The sequence below is a fragment of the Podarcis pityusensis genome (genome assembly GCF_964106645.2).
Source record: "Podarcis pityusensis genome assembly, chromosome: 15".
Classification (NCBI taxonomy): domain Eukaryota; kingdom Metazoa; phylum Chordata; class Lepidosauria; order Squamata; family Lacertidae; genus Podarcis; species Podarcis pityusensis.
Window position 1 is genome coordinate 7644143 of NC_138040.1, and position 20682 is coordinate 7664824.

The window sequence follows — 20682 nt, forward strand, 5'->3', positions numbered from 1 at the left end:
AAAATTTGCTATAGTTGACTGTTCTGCAGGCTTAGGTGGGTCCAGATTGGCAGCACCCTGCCTTTCTGTTGATAGCACAGGGAGCTACAGAAGTGCCCTGTAGGAAGCTCTTGTTACCTGGGCAAGTTACGCTTATTTATTGAATTTATATCCCGCCCTTCCTTTCAAAGGAGCCCAGGATGGCAGACAGAAGCACACTTTAAAAATGAAAACAAAGCAAAAACATTATAAAACAATCAAAACATTCTAAAAACATTTACAGTTAAAACCATCTAAAACCAGTTAGAAACATACAGTACTTCCATCCAGTGATCTTCGGGTTGCTAGGAACAGTATCATTCAGCTGCCAAATGCCTAGGTAAACGGGAATGTTTTCCAATTCTCCCTGACAGTAAAGATGGAGACTTGCACACCTCACTAAGGAGGGCATTCCAGAACTGAGGAACCAACACTGAAAAGGCCCTGTTATGGGTCAGTGCCAGTCAGGCACCAACAAGGCCTTACCTGTCAATTGTAGCGTCTGAGATGGTTTGTATTGAGGAAGGCTCTCTTTTAAGTACTTGGGTCCCAAGTTCATGCGGTCCTTGAGATCTTCCGGCCCTAAGCCTTATTAGGCTGCAGTCCTACATCTTTCTAGATGCAGCAAGATTGCCAACTTCTTTTCATGAGCTCTACTGTTGCTTAAGCAGCAGGCTGATATGCAAAACATAAGTTGATGGATGCTGCTTTATTTTGAGGAGTACATCTTCTTGATTACACTGAGACTTAGTTCTAAGCATACATGCAGAACTTCAAGTTGGATGCTTTCCCCACCATTGATCTAACCATGGCATGAATAGCTTCACTTGTTTAATTTCTGCATCCCAGGCTGCATTTGATGGTACAGGAGTACCAGTAGAAAAAAAAGGGGGGGTGAAAGTACCTATATCTACTGTATGCTGCCCTGTCTTCTGCCCCACCAGGCCCACTAGGGACCAGCCACCACTGAATGCCTTGGAATGACACACTGCCAGGTGTTCAGGGGCGCTGTGGGAAATCTAAAATGGGGGCTGGAGGGCAACCAGTGTAGGAGACAGCCCACCTTGTGGAGACCGCCTCAGACCTGGACCTGCCTCTTCTAGCATCTGCTTGCACCTCCTCCAGAGAGAGGCCTGCCTTGCTCTTTGAGAACCACTTTGCCAATGAATCTGGGTTCTTTCCCCATCACTTTCCACACCAGCTGCACCCCCACCTCCTTATCTGATGCTACTCTGCCTGACAGCCAGTTTGAAACAAAACAGAACCTCCGCAAAAGAGATCCAGCCGGCTAATCGTACATGGCAGATAAATAATTAACCATCCATCCCGGCTTAATACCAGAACAAACCAAACAACACACAAACAACAGAAAAGTCAACATATTTAGGAGCGGGTGCCCGCCCGCTGCAGAAGGCCCCATAGCCCTGCCTAAGATTTAAAATTTACAAAATGCTAGCTCGCTAAATAATCAGACGGCTTCGGTTGTGTCTCAGAAATGGCCACCTGCGGCTAATGCTCCAATTTTAAATGCATCCCCGAGTCAATCTTTGTAAAATCCACATTAAAAATTGATCTGCCTGAGAGGAGCCTTAATATGGTATGTTTAGCATACACACATTACATTCAGAGAGAAGCCGTCGAGCCAGGAAATTTAAGAGCACATGCGATTAGAAAGAAGAGTACTTGGGCTGTTCATCTGTAGTGAGCAGAAATTGAGTCAAGGTGATCCTGGAAGGGAGCTTTCTAAATTATGGTGGCACTTTTCAGACAAATACAGCTATGCACAAATAAATTTGCACAGAAGTGTGGGCAACCGGACAGTTCCACCCAAGCCACGATGGGTAGCAGCAACAATCGGAGGAAATAAAGACCTAATATCATACATGGAACTTGAAGATTTATTAATTACCTAATGAAACAACATGAATAGAAATCATCAAGATTGCAGCTGCTCTATAAAGGGTTATAATTTTAACTTGAATGTAACTGAAATTATTAAGATTTTGGAATGCTGACAAAGAAAAAACTTAGGAAGCCATCAAACCTAGCATGTGGGGGGGCACTTTAATTAAAATGTATAATTTGGTATTTGAATAATTTGTATCAATGTATTAATTGGATATGAAATGCCGTTGTTATAATGGGACCATTATTGGAATAATATTGGAAAACTAATAATCATTTATTTTTTTAAAATAGGAAGTGTGGGCAACTGGTCTAGCAAATCTCGTCTCTGCCCCCTGTTTTGCTGGCTCCAGTTCACTGTAGTAGTAGTCATCAGTTCTGAGAACTCCCTTCCTTTGTCACTTGGTTCACAGTACAGACTCAAATGGAACCTCTGTGTGGTAGGAAGTCTGTGAGTAGGTATGAGTTCCAAGTTCTGGTATAGTTCCCTGCAGGAGGATCTCTGTTCAGCCTTTTTGTCTGAAACCTGGAGTTCTGTTCAGGTATTCAGGTATTATCTTGCTAGGTAGACTTGATGGTCTGGCTTGGCTTTAAAGTAGCTTATGTTTCTGTGAAAGAGTTGGTCAGAATTTGTAGAGGATCCTTAGCTTACTATCTGCTTTTGCATGCCGGTTCAGTCCCTGAGATCTATGGATGAAGGGCGGTATACAAATTTAATAAATTAATAAATATCTCCAGTAAAAGGGATCTGGTGGCTGGTGATGGGGAAAGCCCAGTGGTGGAGGGGTGGGGGGGTGTCTTTTTTCTTTTCTTTTCCAGAGCAGGAAGTGATGATGTTCTAGCCACAGTTCCAGGGTAATTGATGGCTTATTCTGGCTTTGGCAAGTGAATAAGGTGATAATGAGGCTTTCATCTTTGTGATAGATTAGCATAGAGAGGAAGCCAGAGTCCTGGAAATGATAATAAAAGTGGTGACTGAATACTCTTTCCTTTTTTTTGATGGGGATCTTAGTTCACACTAGCAGTTTTAACAGTTCCTTGCAAGATTATTTGCTCTACTACTTAAAACGTTAAAAGTTTGCGTTTCTGGTGGTTAAAGGTCGTTTTGTTTAAAGCTCAATGTGTTTTCCATTCAGAAGTAAGCACTATGAAGTTCAGTTGCAGTTCTACTGTGTATTACTGCTCTTTTATGGGTTGGGTCATGTGTGGCCATGACCACTGTTAGGATGAACGCCTTCAAAATTGATCATTATTCTACTTCAAAGGCCTCTGCCTATCTGATACCCTGGAAGGCTGCTGCCAGTCAGAGTAGTCATTACTGAGCTAGATGGGCTTACAGTTTGGCACAGTTGTTTCTAAGCCATTTTTATAGTGCTGCTCAGTTCAAGATTTCCAGGTAATGGGCGTGCCCTATGCTTCAACTATAGCATGTTGTTAACATGTAGAATGGGTCCAGTTCAGATCTTCCTATCTTGGTCTGATAAACTGTGGTTTGTCGGGCGGGAATTGTGCCCACACAGTCCCTTTTCTCACACGCTGTTGATAGCGCCAAGGCCATGGGTTTGATCCCTGTCTGGGTGCATATCCCTGCATTGCGGGGAGTTGGACTCGATGATCCACCGGATCCCTTCCGACTCTATGACTATATGAACTACAAATGTAATGGAGACAGTGGGGATATTTAAGATCTTGACAAGACATCGTGGGTGTCTTGGGGCCTGCCTGCCTGCCTGCCTGTGGGCTGTGTGTCGCCTACCGCAGTTCTTAACAGATCCATCATTTTGTATAATTCTATTTTCCTTGTTCCGATTGATTGGTCTTGGAGTGCATTGATCGGCCTTGAGCTCCATAGTGGACTAATTTGGGTAAATGTTGATTATAAGAGGAGCTGATGGCTGGCTCTGGGGGCCCTGCCAGGCCCGTGCAAAACTCTGCTTGCAACCGCATGGAAGGGAAAGTCGCACGAGTGTGTGTTTTAAATTGCAAGCCCATCCGTTAACTGTCATTTGCGTAGTTCCAAATAAACCCAGAATAAATACAGCACTGACTCAGATTTGCCACGACTACTCCATTTCTTACAGGTGAGGAAATTAATCTTATTTTCCTCAGTTTAAATATAATTACGCCACTAAGCTATTCTTTCCTCTTTACTGTAATTATACAGATTAAAGGCTACTCATTTCCTGTACAAAGATACGAGCACAACATATGGCAACAATGGAGCTTTTCATAAATTATATGTATGTTTCTCCCCAAAATATATTGAAAGCCAGGCTGAAACAAACAAACTGCCTATAATGGAGAACAGCAATCTTCCCCCACAAGAAAACAAAGCAGACGCATCTCATGACAGGTGTAATTTTGACAGAAACCTGCTTCATGAATATGGAATGGCAATTAGATGTTTTATTTAAAACTCGGATGCCCTTAGGGGGAAATCCAAGCCCCCCACTTCATTTATTTCCCTAAACAGAACCTGGTTTAGCCTGACAACATATTTGAATGATTTTCTACTCTTCTTTCGCACAGAAAAGAATTGAGGGTCTCTGCACCACAGATGCCATTGGGTTAGACTTGGGAGCAGAGCAAAAGTCCATGAAGAAAGAAAGAAGCCGGGGACACACCAGGCTAAAAACAGGAAGCCACCACTGTAGGCTGCAATAACTTGTGTGGGTGCTGCCAAGTGGGCCGCCAAACCATTCATAAGAACCCAAGCAAAGCCTTGCTAGATCAGTAGATGGAACCAGCGGCTTCAGACCCTTGTTCTTGCAGAGGCCAGCCAGACCATTGCAAGCTGGGTCCTGGTCATCATTAGGGTTGCACAGGCATTGACCCTGCACTGCATACACCTGTCTAAGGAGCTAGGTGTCTGGGGTCTCTTGCCAGATGTGAGGGTGTAAAAGGTTCAGAGAAGTGCATCAGCTGAAGCTTCCGCCTGGCTGTGACTTCTTAGCTGAGTTAATGTCCAGTACATAGCTGTCAACTTTTCCCTTTTCTTGCGAGGAATCCTATTCGGAATAAGGGAATTTCCCTTAAAAAAAGACCATAGACAGCTATGGTCTAGAGTTAGGATGCCTTTAGGAAGCAGAGGGAGGGTTCCGAGGTAGGTGTTCTGGCTCCTGTTTAACACACACACGAGCACACACACACACACACACACACACACACACACACACACATGAGCACACAAGAAGAGCCTGCTGGATCAGGCCAGCAGCCCATCGAGTCCATCATCCTGTCCTCACAGTGGCCAACCAGATGCTTCTGAGAAGCCCACAAGGAGGACCTAAGCACAGCAGCAATTCTGCCCGCTTGTTTCCTTCAATTGTGGGAGATTTGACTAGACCCCTTCAGCTTTGTGACTCTGAGAAGCCAGATCTCCCCAATTCCCCCATTTTTGGATAACATTGATTTTCTTCCTTAACTTAAACTTCTTGTGTGTGTATCATTAAGGCTAACCTCTGTTTGCATATGTCAGTCTCATTACCAACTGGCTAAGCAACCCAGCCTTGGCTCCTTTCCCACCATGATAGACATGTGATGGAAGCTCAGGAAGCATTTGGTTGGATGTGTGGGCAACATCTTCCCAGGGTGATAATTTATGCACCAGCAAAGGCCATGCTTCCCAGTTGTTTGAGTGTGCAGAGTTGGGTAAAGCAACACCTCAGTTCTGTTGGACAAGTTTTTTGGGGGCAAGTACGCAGGTGGCCCTGTGGGTTAAACCGCAGAGCCTAGGACTTGCCGATCAGAAGGTCGGCAGTTCGAATCCCCGCGATGGGGTGAGCTCCCATTGCTCGGTCCCTGCTCCTACCAACCTAGCAGTTCAAAAGCACGTCAAAGTGCAAGTAGATAATAGGTACCGCTCCGGCAGGAAGGTAAACCGTGTTTCTGTGCGCTGCTCTGATTCGCCGGAAGCGGCTTAGTCATGCTGGCCACATGAACCGGAAGCTGTACGCCGGCTCCCTTGGCCAGTAAAGCGAGATGAGCGCTGCAACCCCAGAGTCGGTCACAACTGGACCTAATGGTCAGGGGTCCCTTTACCTTTTTTACTGCTTATGCTACAAGCTGAATGGGTTTGGCACGTTCAGAAAACAAAGCCAGTAAATAAGCTTGTGCACAGATTTTAACAAATTTTTTTGGACCTGTACTATTTTTCTGTTAATGTCACTGAGAAGGGCAATGGCAATGGCTTAGTACTTTTCTCACAGGTGCTCCAGCAAAACTAAGGAACCATGCTCATTGAGGCCAGTGGGGGTGTGAAGCTGCCCCCCGACACCTGCATCTGTTGGGGCTTCACAAATGCACTGGTGGGGATGCCAATAGTTCCCCCCCAACTTCATATGCTTATTCACTCTCTGCTACGTCTGCTTCTCCATTTGGGGCCTGCATCACTCTAGCTTGGCGATAAATCGGGTCCTCCCTTAAAGAGGGCACATATTGCGGTGAGACCTGGAAAACTGACACCCTGTGTTGTGGGTGGGTACGATTGGTCAGCCACAACACCTGATTGGTAGGTCCATCGAAGCTGGATGCAATCTGGCCAATGGGACGCAGTCCAAACGGTTTGAGGGACCTATTTATGCCCCTTCACGTGACCCAGAGCTTCCTCTTTCGGCGCGTGCATTCGGAACACTCACCCACCTCTCCCTACTTTTAGGGCTTTGTGCTTGACCTTGCTATGGCATTGTGTGTCATCTGTTGTTGGGACAGGGGCACGGCAGGAGTTTTCCCCACTTGGCTGATTGGCTGTTCCCATTTGGGTTTCGCCTGCCGCGTAGCAAATCGTCACAACTTGTAAGGTGGCGGATAGGCTCTGGTTCAGGTGATAGGGATGGGAGAACGCTCTCGCCATCCCTATGTGAAGGGTATTCTGTTAAAGGAATCCAGGGACTCGATGGTTTGGTCAACCCCTGAGAGGGGGTTGTGCCCGTGCCTGAGTCCAGGGGGACATTTGGGTGGCAGAGTTAGCCCGTTCCCGGCTTTCCACTTATCCGAGTGTTCACCCTTGGCTGACCTTTGCTGGAACCCTGGGTCAGCACTACCTGCATGGCAGGGAGCTAGTTGAACCAGAGCCCAGGCAACCAGTCACTTTCTGTAATCAAAAAAGTTGTGGCCTAAATTCTGCCAAAAACCAAAACCAAAATTTTGAGTCAAGTGTGAATTTATTTAGGGGGGAGGTTTCTGGGTCTGAACACGTAATCTTATGCATTTTACTCAGAAGCAAACCCCATTGTCTTCAATGGAGCTTACTCTCATATGCGTGTATGTGGAGTTGCAGGCAAGATGCCCTGCCAACCTTGGGGTCACCTGCTGCTTCCTTGCTCTTCTTCCTGTTCTGACTTGGTCTCCTAACTCCTGGCAGTGTGTGTTTGCACACACACACGCTTTTCAGCCAAAGATAGAATGTTTTATAAATCTGAGTGGTACAATATCGTGATTTTGTCTTGTTAAACACCCCCCAGGCTCCTGTGGGATGGTTTTTGGAAACGAGATACAGCAATCTGAGCGAGCTTATTCCTCAGCGCTTGAACGTTAAGCAAAGAGAAATGTTCCATGCAACACTGTATATAAAGAGAGCCAGGATTAGATTTCGATTTGCTCCCTGTGAGATGGAGTGCCTTCCCAGTTTTTCTGTCTTTTAAAATCGGATTTCCCTCAGATCCCCTTGTGAGATAGCAGGATATCTAATGAAAGCACCAGAAGTGTTTGTTGTGGCAAAGTAGTGGAATGTACAGGCTGACCGCAGGACCTGGCTTCCTTCCTCCAGACCCCCCCAAGTGTCCCATTTTCCTGGTTTAGAGAAGCCGTCCCAGTTTCTGATTTGTTCCTGGAATGTCCCGCTTTTCCTTAGGATGTTCCTGTTTTCATTGGAGAAATGTTGGAGGGTATGGAGTTACCTGATCCCTGAGCTGTCTAAAGGCAATCCTGTATAGGGAAGTTTTTTTAAAAAAATGTTTAATGTTTTCTTATGTTTTTATATATGTTCGCAGCTGCCCAGAGTGGCTGGGGCAACCCAGTAAGATGTGTGGAGTAGATATACGGTGGTACCTTGGGTTACAGACGCTTCAGGTTACAGACTTCGCTAACCCAGAAATAGTACCTCGGGTTAAGAACTTTGCTTCAGGATGAGAACAGAAATCGCGTGGTGGTGGTACAGCAGCAGCGGGAGGCCCCATTAGCTAAGGTGGTACCTCAGGTTAAGAACGGACCCCCAGAACGAATTAAGTTCTTAACCTGAGGTACCACTGTAGTAAAGTTATTATTAAGGAATGGAATGTCCCTACTTTCATTTGAGAAATGTTGGAAGGTATGTTCCTCACCCTCACAGCCAGCCTTACCTTTAGACTAAGTGGCACCCCCAGCAAATAGGGTATTTGGCACCTCTCTGCCTTTGTTCAACGTTTCCATATCTTCTTTTCCCGTTATTACATTTATTTGCTCATTTCACGACTTTGATGCATGATTTATCCCTGTCACATAAGGTGAAAAAAGTGCACACATTGATATGACCGCAATCGCTCTTGTGCACACTGCTGTATGTACACAATCTTTCTTTGTCGGAGGGGTCATTGAGAGAGTTTCTAGATTCGCTTATGTCGCTGGTGGGATTCAGTGGCACGCTGACAAATTCAGGTTGCCCCTTTTAAAGTGGATTAGGAGTAGGGTTGGGCGATACCAGCTGTTCAACATCGTGGTATATCACCAGCCAAACATCGCAGTCAGGCGATATACCGTGATGATGAAAAAATAAGCTGCAGTGGCCTGAGCCAGTGGCCTGCCCCAGCTCTCACCGTGGGAGCCAAGCAGTTTCACCTTAGCGCCTTGCGAGCTGGGACAACGCAGCGTGTTTGCATGGCCCAGCAGGGGCGCAGGAGGGCTCCTAATCTCCAACAGAGTAATCCTGGGTCCCCCCTCCACTTGTGTGGGAGCCAGTGCTGGGGGATCTTTTAACTGCTCGGCCGAGGGGAGTGCTTCCATTTTTCTGCAGTTTGTCTTCCGCCAAAGCCTGCCTTATTTGTGTTGCTGTGTGTTGTGATGAAATTACAAAATTAACTATGTGAACAAAATTAGCCGGTGTATGCTGTCTTTATGTTATTCCACCCTGTTCATTTCAGTGCAAAGGAAACACAATGCAAATGAAGAAAAAAAATGTGATTGTTTGCGGACTGAAAGCAATGACAACAATGAATGCCAATCATATTCGCTGGGATCAGGCATGAAATGAATGGTGTGTGTTGTTTTTTTTAAAAAAATTCAGTTTATATGTTTCCCTTCCTCCCAAAGTAGCCCAGGGCAGCAGACACAGCAGTGTGAAAACATTAAAACTAATAATCTAAAAAAAATATCTTTCAAAACATTATCGCCACCAGTGATCTCAGGGTTGCCAGGAATAGTGTACTTCAGCCACCAAGTGCCTGAGTCACCTTCAGCAATTTCTGCTCCTTTTTCCTGTTTTTGCAGGAATTTCCCGACATCTGCACTTATAGTGGCCTCAAGGAAGGCCTGACTGGCTATCTGAAGCCCTGAATAGGCCTCACTTGTGATCAGAATATATAGCATCGATCCGTTCTATGGCTGTTACTTTTATGCACTGTTTTATATTTTACAGTTGTGTTTTATTTTGTTTACTGTTAGCTGCCTTAGGCACCATTACACAAAGAGGAATAATACTTATTTAAATAAATAAAAAGACTACAGCGAAAAACGTGAAGGTGTCTGCTTGCAGTCACCTGTGTCATACAACAGTGGTTCCCAAATCTTTTCCCCCATGGATTTTTAATTTTATTTTTAGTTGAATCAACACTGAATGTCTTAATTCTAGCCTTCCATTAATTTTGCTGCTAATCCTTTCTACTCATTTCAAGCCCCTCCTCCTCTGGTTGTTTCAGGTTCTCTTAATGCAGAACAGCCACTGAGCCCGCTGTTTGTGCACCACCTGAATGGATCACCGGTGGGCCATGGGCCACCATTTGGGAACCCATCATACAGGTTCACCTGTTTGGGGTTGCAATTGCCTTGCAGATAGCTGGATAGCTCAGTTGGTTTGAGCATGGTGCTGACAACACCAAGGTTGCAGGTTCAATCCCCATAATGGAAAAGCTGCATTTTCCTGAATTACAGATGATCCTTAAGGTCCCTTCCAACTCTATGATTCTGTGAAATATCTATGAGACTCTGGGAGCCCCGGGTTTGTCCTGCATAATCATATATGCGAAATGATATTTAGGCTGCAGTCCTCTGCAAACTTTACCTGGGAGTCAAGCAATACCTATTGAACTTCTCCTGAGCCTTCTTGAACAGTGTGTCTTACAAATATAAATAAACCAGATACTGGAGGTGGGGGCAGACTACACTCATTGTATCATGGGGGTTATTTCTTAAGTGCTGCTGCAAATTCAGCAGATGTGCGGCTTCTACAAAACTGCTTGCTTGTGTCATATGCATATTTCTTGTTGGTGTGTGTGTGTGTGTGTGTGTGTGTGTGTGAAAGCTCACCACCCCCCTCCAAAAATAAGAAATAAAACAACCCTTCCAACACCACTGGAAACCTTTTTTCAAAAACCTGAGCACTTCATACTTGAGTGGCTAATTTGGATAATATCCTTCGCCGGTGGAAACTTGCTCCGCTTCCCCGCCGCCTCTCCGTGTGGCGTTACTTTCACTCCGATAAATGTGCTCGCAGCTGCGTTTGGCAGGGAGAGGCATTGATCTACTGTGGCCGGTTACTTTAATCCGAGGTATTGCATTCCCCCCGTGGAGATTTCCCCCCAAGGCTGCCTCCATTACCCACTCCTGACAGCTGAATGTGACAGCTCAAATTACCTCGGCAACACGATCGAAATGGCGACTCTCTCCTTCTCTCGCCCGCCGCCCAGCCGCCAACCCCCACGTGCACCCCCGGTTTGTCTCGTTTCTAATTAAGCAGTAATGTCTCCTGTCTGGATTGCTAAATGTCCAGGGCCGGAGACAGCCCGCGAGGAAACGTTAGCAACAGAAACAAGCAAAATAAGTTCCTTTTGCCTAACCTTCCCCACCACTCCTTCCTTTCTCTCTCTCTCCAGCCCAGCGATATTATTGATCGCCGGGACATACAAGTCTTGTGCAAGAGTCAAACCTGCCCCCGGGCACTGCTTGCTGACTTCCATCCTGTGCAAGGAGGGCAACTCATCACGCACATGCGACATGGGGCGGAGAGGAGGGAAGAAACATGCCATTTGGCCACATTTCCCATGGGCTTTGCTGTGTGCAAAATGAGCAGCTGACATTTTGACCTCACAGCCACAACAGGAAGCTGCCTTCTGCTGTGCCCTTGGCCCATCTGATTCATGTCCTGCCTACAGTAGCCTTTGCCCTCCAGAGGTTTTGGACTACAACTCCCATCAGCCCCGGCTTGCAAGGCTGTTCTCCCACCTGCCCCAGCATCATACAGGTGATATTGATGGGAGTTGAGGTTCCTGGTCTTTATTAGACTCGTGAGTGCTGTATGACGCAATTTACAAGTTGTGGCTCAAAATATCTGGAGGGCAGCAGGCTGGCGAAGGCTGGTCTACACTGACTGGCAGCCAGCTCTCCAGGGATTGAGGCATGGGTCTCTTTTCCTGGCTCTACCTGGAGACTGACCTGTGGACCTTTTGAACTGAGCTATGGTAGCTCTCTGCAAATTCTGCCAGCTCTTTCCACGGACACAAAGGAAGCTGCCTGGTTCTGAACCACTTCATTGTCCCATCCAGCTTGGAAATGTCTACACAATTTCAGTGGGTCTGAGTTGGACTAGCATTGGATATAACCTTTATATACATTTGCTCGTAAGAGAGCAGGCTATAAAAATCCGTAAAGGATCTCTCAGTGTTAATCCCTAAAACAGGCTTGTACAGTTGATGACATTGGGTGGTATTCAACTAAGTCATCTTGCAGGTAAAGGTAAAGGGACCCCTGACCGTTAGGTCCAGTTGCGGACGGCTCTGGGTTTGCGGTGCTCATCTTGCTTTATTGGCCGAGGGAGCCGGTGTACAACTTCCGGGTCATGTGGCCAGCATGACTAAGCCGCTTCTGGCAAACCAGAGCAGCACATGGAAACGCCGTTTACCTTCCCGCCGGAGTGGTACCTATTTATCTGCTTGCACTTTGACGTGCTTTTGAACTGCTAGATTGGCTGGAGCAGGGACCGAGCAACGGGAGCTCACCCCGTCGTGGGGATTCGAACTACTGACCTTCTGATCGGCAAGTCCTAGGCTCTGTGGTTTAACCCACAGCGCCACCCGCATCCCTCATCTTGCAAGTAGACACATTTGAATTAATAGATCTTAAGTCACATGCATTCACTTCAATGTGTCTACCTGGAGTAGAACTAGCATTGTATACCTACCTTTAATCGTACCCCATTTTTCCTCCAAGAAGCTCAAGGCTACTGGCTACAAAAGATAAAAATCTGACTGAGCCTTGGAATTGATTGGCCACACCCATGAGAAGACACCAACTTAGGGTGCAATAGTAGGGGTTGCTCATATGAACACCCCTCTCATATTGATGTGTATATCATGCCTATATAGCCACATCCTCCTTTTCACACACCAGCTACCTCCAATACACGTTTGTTAGGCCTCTTCCATGTGATCTTGAACCATTCAGGCTCCCTCTCACGTGGATGTAGCAATGGGCAAATCTGTCAGTCTTGGCTCCTCTCAGTTTCTCACTTTTCCATTCTTCAGTTCTGCACATTTCCACATCAGTTTGCAATTATGCATGGCATCATATGCATTTTCTACAAAGCAAATCCCCCCCCCCACAATGCATTTTGTACGTAATTTTCACGAATGTATGTATATGTACACGTTACCGTGGTATATGCATCCTTCTGGTACACATTACCTGAATAGAGAGCTGCATTGCAAAATTCAGAGAAGTGCAAATTTCGAAGGATAGATGTGTTTCAGGTCGCATACAGTGGTACCTCAGGTTAAGTACTTAATTCGTTCCGGAGGTCCGTTCTTAACCTGAAATTGTTCTTAACCTGAAGCACCACTTTAGCTAATGGGGCCTCCTACTGCTGCCGTGCCGCCGGAGCACGATTTCTGTTCTCATCCTGAAGCAAAGTGCTTAACCCGAGGTGCTATTTCTGGGTTAGCGGAGTCTGTAACCTGAAGCGTCTGTAACCCGAGGTACTACTGTAACATTTTGGAAAGTGCAAAATGAATTGCATTTCACCCCTGTTGCCTACTTGGATGGCGCTGTGTGCCTGTAGGGGCCAGTTCAGATGGCTGAACGTATGGCCGGCAGGGGACACGATGAGCTCAACCGGGGACGGGTCTGACACGTGCGCACAAGCTGGAAATGACACAGAACAAATGGCCAGCCTCCAGCTTCTCTGCCTTGTACTTTTGTATATCGGTGCACCGGCGCGTTCTTTCACTGTCACATCGGTTCTAATGAATGTTATTCGCACACCTGCCAAATTCGAGGTGGCTTCTGAGTGTCATTTATAAGCTGAGGAGGGGGGGGAACATGGACGTTTTCTGCTTTGCTCATTTCGGTACAAATCTCCCGAGTAGCTGTCAACACCACTTTCCTCTCGTACTTCACCCCCCTTCCACCTCTTTCGTATAATTCCTTGCTATCTTCTATGTGGTCAGCCTCTTGTTCAAAATACATTTTAATAGCGTTAAGGGAAAAGGGGGGTGGGGTGGAAATACACCCCCAACAACACTATAAAGAAATTGAAGGCTGTTAGTAAGTACTGAGAGGAGAAGATGGTTTTTAATCTCTCGTACAGCGTTGCTTATGCAGTAATGAGATTGAAATAACAGCGGGACGCAATGTTATGTATCATAGCAAATTCTGCTCGGCGTTTTCCCCATGCAAATAGTCTTAGTGAAGAGCTGGAATTGGGGTGGGTGGGGGGTGTTATTGTTTTATTTTTACAAAGGAAAGAAATGGAGCATGTAGGTCAGGACTGTGTGTGTCTTTTGGTTGGATAGCGCAAGGCAAGCAAATTATCTGGCCTAATTGTGAATATATTGTCTGTCTTGGCTTGTTTCTCGCCTGCTCCTGCCTCTCCCTGCCTGCCGCTCCTTCTCTTGCTGTGGCTGTGATATTTGAATGCCTTTGCGAAGTGCTGAACAGATCGGTCAAAAGCTTGTCTGCACACGGAGCCCCCCTCAATTTGTCTTGTGGTTAGAAATTGGCCACAAGGGGGATCCCCAAGGGTTAGCCGGTCATCTGCTGCCGTTAGCCTTAGGGCTACAAAGCCAGCTGGAAATGACAGAAACCCTCTTGAGCTGCAGAGGACATTGCAAGGTTAAACTAGGTTCTTTCTTCTTTTCCATTTTTGTTTTTTAAACAAGGGTGCGTTATTCCCCCCCACAGCCACCTTTTTTGGTTAAACTGAACAAGTGCATATTCAGCAACCATTTTATACAGGGGTTACGTTCCGAGGCCCCACAAATTTAAGTGAAATCACACATATTGGGAACACCATTGAAAAAGCTTGCAAACAACACAGTCACTCCCTCCAAATCTGCTTGCTCAAATTCCAACTCTCCACAGTCCTCAACAGCTGGTGCAAGGGCTCATGGGATTGCACTTGCAAAGGTTCGTGGGATTGCTAGGTGCTGTTTTCGCCCTTTCTGCGCTCTTTTAGGTAACGCTGCACTAGATAGGGAATAACCTGACCCAGTGTAAGGCTGCTTCCTCTGCGTGTGGCACGCTGCAAAGCCCTTATAATAAGAGAGATATTACAGCTTGTCGGACCAGCTGGATTAAGTTGACTTAGGGATCTATACAGGTGCTGCCGGCCTTCTGATTTGCGTGTGGCTCTCCATCCTGAGCTTGGGTTGCCATATGCCTGGAATTTCCCAGACATTGCCAGGATTTGCCCGTCGGAAACAGCGTCCGGGCGCAAATTGCTGAAATGTCCGGGAAAATCCGGACATATGGCAACCCATGTTGGAAGCGTAGGTTTTGGTGAATTTCCTTAAAAATAGCTCAAAAACTTCATATTTTATTTTTGCAAAAAAACCACAACTCAGGAACTTTTGTAAATGGATTTTCACATATGCCAATCCTAGCCTGAGCTACGTGTTAGATTGCAGGGATAGAGAACCCTTTTCACCCTGAGGGCCACTTTCCCTTATGAGCAGCAGCCAACTAGGGGTCGTGAGCCAGTGATGAGCGGAGCCAGAGGCAAAAGTGGGTGGAGCAACACATGCAAATGTTTACCTTTGAGAAGTAGGCTAATTTTTACACACACTCGCTCACCCCTATTGTACCCGCCATCCAGACAAGGAAGAGGTCAAATGCACATCCCAGCCTGGCAAAAACATTATGGGTACGGAACAGAGCTGGTGAAGTTTGTAGCCTGGGGAGAAGTAAGAGGGCCAGATGAAGAGGTCTGGAGGGCCACATTCATCTCCTAGGCCCGAGATTCCACACCCCTATGTTGCTTTACCTGTTCTTCTGATTTCCGGAGCCTAACTGCCTGTCGGTCAAGCCTGCCTGATGGATAGCACCTGTTTCTGGCTCCCCACAGCTGCTGTTTCGGGAAGTTGACTTGCACCCTGACCTCGACTGCAGCTCTGCCATCTGATACTGACAAGGAGTAATCCTTCAGATCCTAACCCTAAAAACTGGGCCCGAGCTCACTGGGTTGTTGCGGGTCTAAATTTGGCTGCCAGGTCGCAAAGCCCTTTTGCGTTGCAGTGAATGCAGACAATTTCCTTCATAAGCGAGGCCAAGAATATGTCAGGCTCTGTATTGCAAGGATTTCAGTTCCTGGGAGGTGAGCAGCAGCTGTCGTCCCACAGCTCTTAGGGGCCAAAACAATATCAGAATGACTTGTTTCTGCCAGGCACCTCTGTAATAATGCATTGGGCTTTCTTCTTCTGCTTGACCTTCGGGCGACAGACTGTAACTAAATGGCAATGTGGGAAAGGGAGGCCTGTTTAGGAGAGAACTCTTTCAGACTGAAAACAGTCGCAGCTTTGGCGTCAAAGCGACGACAGCATGGATGGACTTTAATGGGTTTTGTGCGCTTTGGTGGACCCCTGTGGGCTTCTGAGTTGTTTGCCGGGGGTGGGGGGGGGATAGAAACACCTTTTAAAGTGTGCACGCAGAAGGATGAAGAGAGAGAAAACAGGAACGACAAAATAAAATCCAACCACAGTATAGATGATTGTTGCAAAAATGAAGCTCTATTCTGTGAGCGGTGCTCTGCAGGTGTCATGTCAGCTCTATGTAGTACAGGAGTGGGGAAGGCTTTTTCAAACCAAGGGCCACATTTCCCTTTGCATAACTTTCTGGGGGCCAGGGGCAAATGTGGGTGGGGCAGTGGCAGTGGCTTTTATCCCAAAACACAATGACAGTGGCCTGAGGAATTTCATATTTGAGAATCCAGTATGAACAACTGGGATAGCTCCGTAAATAGAGCACGGGACTCTTAATGTCAGGGTTGTGGGTTCAAGCCCTATTCTGAGCAAAAGATTCCTGCATTGCAGGGGGCTGGAATGGATGACCCTTAGGGTCTCCCCTCCAACTCTACAATTCTATGATTCTATGTGGAATTCCCTCCCCACAGAGGTGCATCTGGTTCCTTTGCTGTACAGCTTTCAGTGAATGGTGAAGATGCACTGGCCTTGGACTCCTGAGATGTATGTTTGCAGAACCCGCCCTATTCCCGTGTCATCTGTTTTAGAACTCTTTCTAATGCTATATCTTATATTGCTGTAACCCACCCTGCTGGTGAAGGGCAGTTAATAAATTTTGGAAGATTAAGAATCTGCACCTGTTTTGCACAACAGCCACTATCTTCCTCTGCCAACATGGCTGCTCTGGTTAGGTCTAGTTGTCCTGCCTTGATCTGGTAGCAGTCAGATATCAGGGCAATCTAGGAATGGTGGGTCTTCAGGGGAAGCAGAGGTCAAGCCCAGCAAGGCTGTGCAAGAGTGGGCATGACCTAGTAGCACAGAGCTGAAGTCAAACACTGGTCAGCTGGATTCCAAAAGCAAGATATTAGCAGGGTCAGTAGCACAAAACCAGCTGTGCAACCCCAATAGCCTGCAATGCTCCAGCAAATAACAGTATTCGGTGGAGAGTTCATGTAGCACGCGGAGGGCCCACAGTTCAGTGGCAGATGGACCAAGGGTCTGATTCTGTATAAGGCAGTTTCCTATGCTCCTGGTTTCCCAGACCTAGCAGCAATTGGTTAGACTAGCCTTCAAGAGTCTTTATTTCTCAGGAGTTCTCTTACTACCAAGGACCCTTGAGTCATGCATACCTTTGAACCACAGGTGGCTGCCTGCACCTTGTGCTGTGGCATTCCTGGGCCTGAAAGATAGTTTGACTTCCCACCCAGTGCAGGCTGGTCCATTTGGGTGAATGGGGCACCACCCCACCAACCTTAAGTTTTTTTAACACCTGGTCGCCACCTTACATTAAAAATGAAATTTTCTAAAGCAGTGTCCTTCAGATGTTTTGGACTACGATCTCGCCCATACCATTCATTCAGAACACGTGGCATCCCCCAAAGAATCTTGGGGACTGTCATTTGTTAAGGGTCCTGGGAACTGTAGCTCTCTGAAGGGTAAGCTACAATTCCCAGGATTCTTTGGGGAATGTGTTTTTAAGCGTGTTGTACATGTATGGTATGAAGGTGACTAAGCTCCCATTCACCCATGTGATGGGATTTGTAATCCAAAGCAGTTGGATGGCACTAGGTTTTAGGGAAGGCTGTCCTAAAGGATCAGAGTATGAGGAAGTCCTCTGCTGGAGATTCTGAAGGGCTCCTTCCGTCCAGACCAGACAATATATGGACCAATAATCTGACCTGATGTGAAGCAGATTCCTATGTCCCTAATGTTGTCTTCCTTTATGAGGCAACAATGGCCAACAGAATGTTGGGGCAGCCAATCAGGGGTTCATTTTTAATAGAAGCATCACAAACCTGGCAGTTGGGGAAAACATGGGCAATGATTTTGGTCAAGGCAGCTCAGAAAAGCAGGGTGGAAGCAGAAAGCCCTGGAAGAAAACAGGAATTGTGGCAGAAGGGGAAGGAATAAAGTCGAAGGAAATGGAAATAAAGGGAAAAGAGGTTAGCATATTAGTCAAAACTGTTGGAAGAGGTGGCTGCGTCTTTAAATACAGATATGGTATACAGCATTGTGGGAAGACTCAGTTCAGACATGGAGTCAAATAGTAGATTATACTAACCTTATAGGTCAAACCAGTGCTTTTTTCTAAAAAAATGTTTAGGGGTACTCTCATTTTCCTACTCATTTTGAAGTTCTGCCCCTCACTGAGGCCAAACTTAGATTCACAAAATGTTTAGGGGTATGCGTCCCCCTGCGTCCCCCCAGAAAAAAAGCACTGGGTCAAACCATGGTTTGTGTTTTTCAAACGTTCAGAGAACATGGTTTAGAACTGCCTTTCCATCTGTTTAGCAATCCCATCTCTTAAGCTTCAGCTGTTTTGGCAGGCAGTGAAATGACCACTTGTTATGGATTTTCAGTTCAGTCCTCATGCCAAACCCATAGTTAGCTATCTAATTTCAAGCCATGTTTTTGGATTCTAGTTTGCTGGCCAGTTACAAACCATAGTTAAAGCTTTCGCAACCATGGTTTGGCATGATATGAATTGTGCCGGTGTCCAAGAGACTTAGCTGGACTCTTGGTCCTACCAATTTCAATATGCTGAAGAAAATCTATAACCAGTCTCCTGCCTGAATGAGGTTCCATCTGCACTGTACGGCGTTTCCATGTGCTGCTCTGGTTTCAGTGTTCCGTTGCACCAGAAGCGGCTTAGTCATGCTGGCCACATGACCTGGAAAAACTGTCTGTGGACAAACGCCGACTTCCTCAGCCAGTAAAGCAAGATGAGCACCGCAACTCCAGAGTCATCTGCAACTGGACTTAACTGTCAGGGGTCCTTTACCTTTACCTTTTATAGTACTTTAAAGTGTCATGGCTTTCCCCAAAGAATTCTGTAAAGCGTGCTGAGAGTTGTTAGGAGACCTGCATTCTCCTCACACAGCAACAATTCCCAAAGCTCCCTGAGAAGAGGGATAGATTATTACACTACTCTGTAAGTTGTAGCTCTATGGGGAGACTAGGGGTCTCCTAACAACTCTTGAAACTTTTAAACAACCTATAGTTCCCAGGATTCTTTGTGGGAAGCCATGACTGTTTAAAGTGGTAAAACAGTGCTTTAACTTTGTAGTGCACAAGTCTTTGCAGTTCTCCAGCAAGAAGGTTTTAGAAGGGCTGAGAACAAAAATTGTAGGAACCACCAGGGGTGTTGGTGGGAAGATGAGTCAGGAATAAATGTGATGACCGAGAGAGAAACCTCAGCAAAAGCAGCAATGGAGTTTAGGCAGCAGATGGATGGCAAAGATGGATGCCAACTCCTTGGCGTGACCCGCTATATATTGTGGAATGGTTTCACAATGTCCCTAAACTTTCAAAGTGGAAAAGAAAGATTGTGTGGTGGATTGCTGCCTCAGCGTTTACTGTAGCAAAGAGCTGAATCGGGAAGCTGGCCTGGCAATGACTAACGAGGAAGGGAAGGTATAAAGGATGTTTCTGGGTTCTTTTTTTTTTACGTCACATTGTTTTGGATGGTAACTGCCTGTGTTTTCTGGACGAAAGTCTGCTCCCTGTGAGGTGGAGAAGGAGGAGGTTCAGACACTTTATCTGAATAGCAGTGATAGGCTAGCAGGTGTTCAGGCACTCAGTCCGGATTAACATCCCATTGGCTGCCTTCCCAGTTGTGGTTGCAGAGGATCTGGGACTGGGGTCCCAGCAAGTTCTACACAGGAGGAGGGATAAGGAGATGAAGGAAACTTAATTCCACTGAAACCAATGAGGCTTCAAAACAGGTGGCTAACCTTTGGCCCTCCAGCTCCTATAATTCCTGATAATTGGCCATACTAGCTGAAGAAGAAGAATAGTTTGGAGTTGATACCCTGCCTTTCACTCCCCTTAAGGAGTCTCAAAGCGGCTAACATTCTCCTTTCCCTTCCTCCCCCACAACAAACACTCTGTGAGGTGAGTGGGGCTGAGAGATTTCAGAGAAGTGTGACTGGCCCAAGGTCACCTGGCAGCTGCCTCTGAAGGAGCGGGGAAGCGAACCCGGTTCACCAGATTACGAGTCCATTGCTCTTAACCACCACACCACACTGGGGCTCCTGAGAGTGATAACTCAGCCACTTTCTTGACCACACCTCCGTGGCTTAATTGGCCATGCCACCCTTCCAGGTCGGGGGCTACCAGCTGCCACTGCTAGAAAGAGTCAGTCCTCTAGCTCTTGGATAGAGAGGTAAAGGTAAAGGTAAATGAGCCCCGGACGGTTAAGTCCAGTCAAAGGCGACTATGGGGTTATGGTGCTCATCTCACTTCAGGCTGAGGGAGCCGGCGTTTGTCCACAGACAGCTTTCCGGGTCCTGTGGCCAGCATGACTAAACCACTTCTGGTGCAATGGAACACTGTGACGGAAACCAGAGCACACAGAAACGACATTTACCTTCCCGCCACAGCTGTACCTATTTATCTACTTGCACAGGTATGCTTTCAAACTGCTAGGTTGGCAGAAGCTGGGATAGAGCAACCGGAGCTCACCCCGTCCTGCGGATTCAAACCGCCGACCCTCCGATCAGCCAAGCCCAAGAGGCTCAGTGGTTTAGACCACAGTGCCACCAGCGTCCCTTTTGATAGAGAGGAGTGTGCAGACACTAGCCTACTGTACAGTGGTAACATTTATATTCTTGGCTCTGGC

General features: G+C 46.6%; 1 long non-coding RNA gene across 8 annotated transcripts in view; it reads left to right on the forward strand.

Annotated features, from left to right (window-relative positions):
- Positions 1-20682, forward strand: part of LOC308464137 — a 116212-nt gene that overhangs the window by 53268 nt on the left and 42262 nt on the right. Inside the window, exon 1 of one of the 8 annotated variants that reach the window (XR_013979868.1) lies at positions 17832-18004. The exons of 4 other annotated variants lie outside the window; for them this stretch is intronic. This is a non-coding gene — a long non-coding RNA (uncharacterized lncRNA). Of the gene's footprint in view, positions 1-17831; positions 18005-20682 lie in introns of those variants that run through there. 3 more of the 8 variants (XR_013979869.1, XR_013979870.1, XR_013979871.1) reach the window with 3 other exon arrangements.